Genomic DNA, 10,631 nt, shown 5'->3' with positions numbered 1-10,631 from the left:
ATGCAAAGTGATCTAAAGCATGAATAAAGGATATATTGAAGCTTATGCAAAGACATGAAAACAACATGAAATCATACCCAACCCCCAAGGGAGGGGTACAAGCCAATCTTCAGTCGGTAATCTCCTATTGTTCTTCAATGTCTTCCAAGCCCTAAATGAATGAAATGAATTTGATAAGTGCTTGATAGAAGGATGTTGAATGTTGTTGAAGTCTTCAAAGATCTTCTCTTTCGCTGCATATGAGGTTCCTGAAAACAAAATTCGGATCCGGATCCCTTCAAATGAAGAAAGAGAGCTCTTATGTATGAAACCCTAGGTCGTAATTTTGTCTTTTGGCCGACCTAGAGATTGAATATGCTGCCAATTTCTTGGGGTTAAGCTTTATTTTATGATTGGATCGTGCTCCTAAAATTTCGAGAAAAATGTCCGAGACCATGTGCACTTCGGGCGCCACGGTCCCGACAACTTTTCACCAAATTTTCAGGGCCATCGGATATGATGATTTTAGAGAGAATCCCGAAGTTACAGGTGATTTAGAGATGATTTGACCCCCGAAACCAAGCCCCCAAGTTCAAAATAGGACTTAATTAGGGTTTTTGATTGAATGATGTATTGGAAGAATAAAATGAAAGGGGCACACTTTAATGAAAAGGGCCCAACTTTATGATGTGGAAGATGATGAAATAGAACCTTAGACCTAATTAATTTGATTAATTAAGTGCTAAAGGGGAAATGCAATGCAAATGCAAAGTGCACTAAGGTGGGTGCTAAACTAGGTGTGAAATTGTACCACCCTAGCAAGTGCGTACAATTTATGATGCTACATTTAGCCCCCACTTTAGCGGTCATATGAGTACTACGTGCATATGCAAGCTAAAGTACAGAAAAGTAAACATCATTTGAAAAAGGATATATCCATAAGTTGTCGGACGAAGCCCCCAGCGGTATCTGCAGTACACAGTTAGGAACCGCACCCTACAAAAAACATGTTAGATCACAAAATCACCTAATGCTTACTAAGGAATGTGATGAAATTTGTGAGTAGCTATATGCCCCCCCCTGTTTCGACTTGCTTATTAGGGAGGTGAAACAGGGTAGCATGTTTACTTACGACAAATTGTGTAAGAGAGTATTGATGAGGGATGTTCACTATATAGGCTTCATCAAAGCACTTTTTGGAACATCCCGAGAGTAGGCAAATGAAAATATGATTCCTACGCAACCAACGGCTCAAAAATCGCATCTCCCAAACTCAAGTTATGATGAAATGAATGATAGAGGAAAATTAGGGTTTCGAAAGTAAAGGTAAAGGAATGAAAGTATATACCTTGAAAGTGACATTTGCATTTGTCACTTTGTTGATTTTGGAATATTGTTCATTGCAGTGGAGCCCACATAGCCATCATCATGCCTTCATGATGACCGGAGCGTCCCATGAGGATTGAGATCCTGCACCTGGCCGTGATCGATGACGAGCCACTAGACAAGGTGAGTTGACTGAATGTTGACTTTTGATTTTCCGCATTTTGACTTTTTGTGATCATTTGCGGGCCCTGAAGTCTGACCTGGGCCCCACCCAGGGTGCCATGGTCCTTGTGGGGTGCCCTGGTCCGCTCAGGTGCCATGGTCCCTGGTAGGGCGCCATGGTCCCTTCAGGGCGCCATGGTCCCTGACAGGGCGCCATGGTCCCTGACAGGGCGCCATGGTCCTTGACAGGGCACCATGGTCCCAATCAGGGCTTGGTGAGGATTTTAGGGTTAGCATACGATGTTCGACAGTTTGCATGAGTGATTTTGATGATTGAGTACTGATTACAGTTATGTTTTTGTGTTGCAGGGTCTCCCATACATGAGAGAGCATACGGCGGGACATATTCTTCGCAGTTTGCGAGATCAGATTCCGTGGCTGACTCAGGCAGAGAAAGACACATTGTCGATCATGGGATTATGGTATACGATCCTCATGCCAGCCATTCGGTTCCATCCTGCGATGCTAATGGCACTGATGGAGTGATGGGATCCTGACACATGCACATTTCATCTTCCAGTAGGGGAGCTGACGGTCACACTTGAGGATGTGTACCGCATACTTCATCTTCCTATTAGAGGAGCTACTATTACATACGCGACCGATCGGTCAGTAGAGGATCATCAGAGAGAGCAGGTATATTGCATAGGGAGAGTCATGCCGAGCGAGATGAGAGGTCGCATCATGGTCAGCTGGCTCTTACATCCTACAAGAGAGGTTCCCCTTTTGAGACGCCTTATGATCACCATCATAGCACTGGCCGTCTGCCCTAATGGGTGAGGTATGCATATGCATGGAGGTCTCACATGGTGCATCAGAGCTATGGAGAGACACAGGAGAGTGTATCCTTGGGGTCGGAGTATGCTTGCACATCTCTATCACGACCTTGAGGAGTATGTTTTTGGATAGGGTTGTAGCTTGATGACATGCACACTTCTGCAGGTGTGGGTGTTTGAGCATTTCACATGCACTAGGCCTGTTGGCTTTCCGATGAGTACGGCTAGTGAGCGACCTAGGGTGTTTGCTTATCCACTTACCAGCGAGTGGAGATTTGGAGATCTGTTATATTGGAGAGTGATTTTTGATAGACTGACAGCCGAGGTGACAGTATGGAGACCCTATTTGCGGATGCACAAATGGGATGGGATGGAGAGACAGTTAGCATGCTTATAGAGGAACCGCCTGCTGTGGGGATGATATTCACATATCATAGTCCCATTCTACTTTGACCGAGTACGGAGGCAGTTTGGGCTAGAGCAGTGTGTTCCAGTCGATGTGCCCATCTATACTCGACACTCACGAGTCCTTCCCAGACCTAGAGCAGTAGCGAGACCGACGATAGATGACATTGAGACTATAGATATAGAGGGATCTGATCAGGATGTAGTTACCGATTACTCTGCAGAGCCTGGAGCACAGCATAGGTATGTCTCATGGTTTATGAGATCATACCCAGGGCCTATCTTTCCACCAGATCACCTGACAGGCCATCCCGGCCCATGGAGACATGGAGACCAAGATGAGGACCAGGGATCCAGGTCAGAGGAGCCAGAGGAGGGAGAGGGTCATGAGGAGGCAGGAGATCCTGATCCACCCACAGGAGATCAGCCTAGTGCTGAGGAGGAGGAGGAGGAGGACACAGATAGAGATGAGGATGAGGAGGATGCAGGTGAGGATGCAAACGAGGACGAGGATGAGGATGAAGAGGAGGACGAGGAGGAGGAGGAGGATAGAGATGATGAGGAGGGGTCAGATGCAGCTCCCCACCATTCAGGAGATGATACCATAGCCCTGGATCCTCCTCTTATTCCCCAAAAGGGGGAACATGAGGCGATACGGAGATCTATTTCTAGTACGGGCCAGCCTACACCCATCGTGCATAGATTATTTGAGCGTGGAGAGCCTAGTAGTTCCCAGTCATAGATGCTACCATATCATGATCCCTACTGGCATGAGGGAGATCTAGGTATAGTAGGTTTATATTGATTGATTAATGTTTTGATGATATAGAATGGTACTAATACAAAAATCTGTTCTATTGCTACAGCTAATGTGCAGGAGTGGCGTTCCCTGATTCAGCAAGCAGTGACAGACATTTCCACAATGGCATAGATCCCTAGTTCCTCCCAGATTGCTTATAGGCCTCAGGGGAACATGGGTCGGCATGAGGACTTGTTTTCCCCATTCCGAGTACAGGTAGACATATGGAGGGAGAGAGAGAGTCCTATCAGAGGACCTTCAGTGGGTGCGGCGAGATCTAGCAGCTGCTCAGGCCGAGGCTTCCTCCTATCGTGTGATCCTTATGGATAGGGATCATAGGAGTTCCTCTCGAAGTCACTCGCGGTCTATATCGCGCTACACACCTATGGGTCCACCTGCATGGCCAGATCAGGAGGGAGCATCTAGTCGACACTCTCCAGCCAACAGCCCTAGGGATAGGAGATGATTTTATGATGTAGGATAGGTCACATTTTGGATGTACAGTGACCTATATTTGTATATGATCCACATATATATATATATACATGCTTCTCTTTTGTCTCAAATGTGTTATCTTTAATGCTTAAAACAATGTATATTCTTCTTTGATTAAATCTAATACATTTGGTAGATGTACATGTATGTTAAAGATTTAATTTCCATGTGATTGATTTCTCAATGCTCCATGATTAAATTGATACATGTGTGACTTAATTAAAATATTTAATGAAGTACTACATTGATGATAGGGAAGAAATATGCATAAAGTCTAAGAATCATATAACTAGTGTGATTTAATTAAATACAACATGATACGATTCTACTTAACGCATAGGAAATTGTATAATATGCTAGCATAATGGAAACGTAAATCTTTTACAATTTACATAAATGAATTCAAGACAAACTATAAAGTAAAGAAACATGCTTGTCAAGAATGAAGCAATATAGATTAAACACCATAACATTTAATTCTATTTTTCTCTAATAAGGAGATACTAACATATTACCCAATGTTGAAGAACTGAAAAGAAGATAGATGAAATGAAAGATAAGGAATGAAGAATTAAGCATAATATCTATGCAAGTGCATAGCATTTATAGGTTCTTTAAGAGGCGTACCGTCTACATTCGCTATTTTGTAAGCACCTGATCCATAATCTTCAATAACGATATATGGTCCAAGCCAATTAGGACTAAATTTTCCCTTTTCTGTAGGTAAGGCATTCACATTGCGCTGATTCTCATGGAGGACTAAGTCACCCACTGAGAAGGAACATTGAATAACCTTATCATTATAGCTTCATTGTAGAGTTTTATGATACGCTTGAATATGCTCAAGAGCATTTATACGCTGTTCATCAAGCATCTCAAGCTGTTGAAGTCATTGTTCTCTATAAGAGTCATCATCTACTATACCTTTGAGAGAAACCCTAAGTGATGGAATCTCTAACTATAAAGGCATAATAGCGTCAGCACCATAAACAAGATTATAAGGAGTATTTCCTGTAGCAATTCGTACACTCGTTTGGTAGGCCCAAAGAGCATAGATTAGCTGGTTACTCCAATCCTTACCATGCTTATTCACGGTTTTACGAAGAATTTATTCAATTATTTTATTGGATGATTCGGCTTGACCATTTGACTGAGGATAGTATGGTGTAGAAAATTGATGTTTGATATGATACTTCTCGAGGAATTTCTTCACGTCCTTGTTCTTAAATGATGTCCCATTATCTGAGATTATAGTGGAAGGTATCCCGAATTGAGAAATGATGTTTTCTAGAAGAAATTGACAAATCACTTTAGCAGTAGTAGAGCGAAGGGGAATAGCTTCTACCCACTTCGTAAAGTAATCTGTTGCAGTTATAATGAAGGTGTGTCCTTGAGATGAAGGAGGAGAGATTTTACCAATGAGATCCAAACCCCATGTGGAGAAAGGCCAAGAAGCTATTTGAGAACGAAGTTCTTGGGCAGGAGCATGAATCAGATTATTGTGTTGTTGACATTGATGATATTTCTTAACAAATGAAAAAGAATCCTTCTGCATAGTTTGCCAATAGTATCCCATACGAAGCAATCTTTGAATGAAGGATTTGCCTCCGAAATGCCCCCCATAGGCGCCTGAATGTGCCTCTTCAAGAGCAACGGGGATTTCTAATTTGTTAAGACAACGAAGGAGAATACCGTCATAACCCCTTTGGTAAAGGACATTAGAAAGAATGATATACCTAGCAGACAGCTTGCGGATTCTAGCCCTAGTGTTCCTATTGGCGGAATCAAGAAAAGTACCATCGGTCAAATATCTTACGATATGCGAATACCATTTGTCTGAATCTACAAAGTCACAACATGTTACCAAGCTAGAATCGTCTACAATAGCTGGAGAAATAAGGTTGTGAATAACAAATTTAAGATCAACCACAGGGTCCTCTAAAGATACAAGAGAGGCCACACATACCATTGCGTCCGCATGTCAATTATCTTTTCGAGGAATAGGTTCCATGGTATAAGAATCAAAATTTTGTAATAAAGAGATAGCAAGATCTTTATATTGTGATAATTTGTCTTGTTTTGCTTGATACAGTCCTGTTACTTGTCTTATAATCAATTGAGAATCTCCATAAATATGTATGTGCTTTATATTCAAAGCTAAGGCTACTTTTATTCCCGCTATAAGAGCCTCATACTCAGCAATGTTGTTGGTACACAGGAAATTTAGACGATAGGATAAAGGAATGGATTTCTTTGTAGGAGAAATCAGAACAACACCTGCCCCCGATCCCGTACGACACTTAGAGCCATCAAAGTACAGTTCCCAAGTTTCATCTTTTTCTGTACAAAGAATGAAATCATCGGGAAAAGACTCAGGGTTAGGGAAAGAGAAAGGTGAAGGGGCCTCAACTAAGTGGTCGGTCAATGCTTTCCCTTTAATTGCTTTTTGTGAAACAAATTTAAGGTCAAATTCAGTTAACATCATAACCCACTTAGCTAGGCGTCCTGATAAATCAATTTTAGAGAAAAGATGCTTCAAAGGATCAAACTTTACCATGACGTGGACTTCTAAATTTAAGAGATAATGTCTCAATTTCTGAGTCGCAAACACCAAGGCCAAGCATTGTCTTTCTATTGCAGAATATCGGGTCTCATAATCGAGTAAGGTATGACTTATATAATAAACTAGACATTCCTTACCATCTTTATCATGTTGTGCCAATAATGCTGTGAGAGCATGAGAAGAAGCAGCTGTATACAGAAGGAAGGGTTTAGAAGGTTCGGCAGGTTGAAGAATAGGAGGACTAGCCAAATACACTTTTAAATCCTCAAATGCTTGCTGACAATCTTCATTCCATTGAAAAGTGATATTCTTTTTGAGAAGTTGAGTAAAAGGAAAGGTACGATCCGCAAGTTGAGATACGAACCTACGAATAGCTTGAATCTTTCCTTGTAAGCTTTTAAGTTCAGACACATTTCTAGGAGGTGGCATGTTGACAATAGCATCTATTTTCTTAGTGTCCACCTCAATCCCACGATGCGAAACTATGAATCCTAATAGTTTTCCACTATCCACACCAAAAACACATTTTCGGGGATTCAAGCGCATGTGATATTTACGAATTCTTTCAAAGATTTGACGAAGGATTTTAATATGATCTATGCGAAGAATGGATTTGGCTAAAATATCATCAACATAATCCTCTAAAATCTTATGCATATAATCATGAAAGATAAGGGTCATCGCTCGTTGATAAGTTGTACTGGTATTTTTAAGTCCAAAAGGCATCATTATCCAACAAAATGTACCCCAAGGAGTGGTGAAAGTGGTTTTGAATTGATCTTGAGGGTTAATGAAAATTTGATTGTATCCTGAAAAACCATCCATGAAGGATAACAAGGCATGTCCTGCCGTAGAATCAACTATCATGTCAATGTTTGGAAGAGGGAAATCATTTTTTAAAGAAGCTCTATTTAAATCTCAAAAATTGGTACACATAATTATTTTATTATCTGGTTTAGCCACAGCGACAATATTTGAAATCCACGGGGAATAATCAATAGGGCGAATAAATCCAGCCTCCAATAATTTTTCAATCTCAGCCTTAACAAGCAGAGCCACCTTAGGATTCATTTTTCGAATCTTTTGTTTCACAGGCTTAGCATCAGGAACTAAGACAATGTTATGAGTGACAATCTTAGGATCTATACCAAGCATGTCAGAGTATGTCCAAGCAAAGATCTCGGGGAATTCATGCAATAAATCTTCATATTGTTTTTGTTCTTCTTCGTCCAAACATTTTCCAATTTTAATAACTTTTTCTTCATTGCAAGAATCCATCTTAACATCAGTGGTGTCACTTATGAGAAGATTACTTTGTTGAGGAGTATCCTTTAACTGAGGGAATTCTTTCACAATCTCATCATTATCAATCTCTTTTCCAAAATAAGCTTCAGTGTTCAAACAATAAGGGAGTCCCCTATTGTGATGATAACGAGGAAGAGTGTCATAGGCTCCCAAAAATTCAGCTAAAGCATCATCGGTAGGGAAGACATCCAAAGCACAGGCACACGAAGGATCCCCATCAATATACTCGGGGTGTTGTATTGATAGAGATGTAGAAATAGCATTAACACTAATGCATGGTCTTTTAGAAGCTTTAGTGCGTTTGCAGGGATTATAGCCAAGTCCAAAGGCATAATTGTGAAAATTAGTCTCTAGAGGAACTTTTATCCCTTGTTCATGAGCACCACAACCTTTTCCATGATACCCATGCTTAGCAAAATGCGAAAACCACGACCATAATGATCAGCCATTTCAGAAAGAGGAGGTGGTTTTTCATAAAACAAAGAATCAAACTCTTCATAACTAGAGGTGTGAGGAGAAGAAGTTTGAGAAGCGGCCACAAAATTATTACTCATAGGTTCAGGTAAGATTGATTGATTTTTAGCTTCTTCCTTCTTTTCAACTTTAAGCTCTCTAGAAGGAACCTTATATTCACCTACAAAGGTGGGATTGAAATCCAGAGATCCCCAATCGTCTTCTGCGAGAATCTTCTCAGGATCAAGGGCCTTCTCATGTGTAGATTCAAGTCGAGAAGGATCTTCTTCAGGAGCTTTAGACTTCTCCAAAGAATTTTGATCATCAGAAAGTGGGGATTCATCCGTAGGTATCTTGTTTAAAGAGTCATCACTAGAAGAGGAATGCTTAGAAGAACTCCCTTTGGAAGTAGATGTTTGCAAACAAGCTTGGAAATTAGTATCGCCTATCAAGGTATATGTCTTATTGTTATAAATGAATTTAACTTGTCTATGCAATGTAGAGGGGACAGCTTGCATACTATGAATCCAAGGTCTCCCTAATAACAAGTTGTACGTTAGATTTCCCGACATAACATGGATAGGAGTAGGCAAAGTAACAAGTCCTACTGTGAGAGGTAAGGTGATAATACCTAATGAAGACTTAGCCACATTATCAAAGCCTCGAATAGGACGAGAGTCAGGCTCAATAAGGGATGTATCCACATTCATCTTATGCAATAGATTGATGCTACACACATTAAGGCCAGAGCCATTATCTACTAGTGTTCGTCTTATAGCAGTGTCTTTCATGATAACCACAATCATCAAGGGATCATATTGTTGTTGGATTTCACTAGTAGGCAACTCATCTTGGGTAAACGCAATTTGAGCTTTAGGATTCATCACAGAGTTAACTAAAGATGCTATATTACTAGATGTATTCGGTGGAGGAACATTCAAATCTTTCAAGGCATCTTGTAACATTCCATGATGAGCGGAAGAAGTTTGAATCAAATCCCAAAGGGATATCTTAGCAGGGGTAGCTTTAAGTTGTTCTATGAGATCATATTCCTTACCCATAACTTGTGAAATAAGGGGAGCTTGCAGAAAAATTGGTTGATGATTAGGAAGAGAAACTGGAATAACAGGAGGAGGATTAGGCTGCCTATTATTTCTAGTGTGATAAGTATGGGCAACCGCATGATAACTCTCTCTAGTTATTTGCTTGGCGTAACTATAAGGACTTATAGGTTTTCTTCCTTGCACGGTGATGATTGGTTTATTCGGGGTACGAAAGGAATCATGATCATACCCTCCTTGGACAGTAAGGAGAGGTGATTTAGGAACTTGAAAGGTGGGAGAAGGATAAGCACCTTGGACTTCAAAGAGAGGCTTATTATGCTCATTCAAGTTTATCATGTTAACCAATTTAGAAGTCTTGTTCTTGTTTAAAGATTTCGATAAAGCCACAAATTCATCAAGAGCATCATCCAACAAAGCATGATCATATCGATTAAAAGGTTTATCTTTTGATTCAAAAGGAGACATCTCCTCATAGAGGGGATTATTGAACACAACCATGTTACTAGATTCAGTGGAAGAGTTGATAGGAATGTACCCTTGAGAGGAACCATTTGACTTATCTTTCTCATCACATCTAAATGGCATAGTGTAAAGCGGAAAATCGCGATCGAACCCTAGTTGCTCTCCCCTCTTCCAACTCCAAGGAGAGAGAAGGGAGATTCACTAGGGTTGATGGTTTTCACTTAGGGGAGAGACTTTACATTCAAAAGAGGGGTTGAAACCCACAAGATCCAATCCCACGCAATGCAAGATTCGATGCTAAATGCGTTTCAAGGGTTAAGACAACAAGGCTACCCTCTTTTGTAAAGAATGTAGATAGAATGATTAAGCTAGGAATGTATAGAAAGTGATAAAGATTCACTTATAAATTGAGATAGGAATATAGGATGAAGCTGCGGACCTGGAATTAGCAGTAAAATGTCAATACAGTGCTGTCCTACAAATTTGAGCGAAAGTTGTCGGGACGATGGCGCCCCAGCGCCACGGTCCTCCGAAAAATCCGCGAAACGAAGGGGGATCTGTTCGTCTCTGCACAAGGATTCCAGATCTTCAATTTCAGCCGCGTACCTGCAACCTACACACAGAAAAGCGAAGACGATTGGGGGGTTAGGGATTAGGGGTTTGCCTTTAGGTCAAACCCCGGTTTTGGAATTAACCAAGAAATGAGCAAGTGCTGTAAATGTAAATGTCTGTAAAACAAGTACTAATACCTTGTTCTAAGGATGTTTGTATCCTTATGTGCG

The sequence above is a fragment of the Cryptomeria japonica genome, chromosome 4, assembly GCF_030272615.1.
Source record: "Cryptomeria japonica chromosome 4, Sugi_1.0, whole genome shotgun sequence".
In the NCBI taxonomy this organism is placed as follows: Eukaryota; Viridiplantae; Streptophyta; class Pinopsida; order Cupressales; family Cupressaceae; genus Cryptomeria; species Cryptomeria japonica.
Note: the sequence above shows the minus strand (reverse complement) of the source record.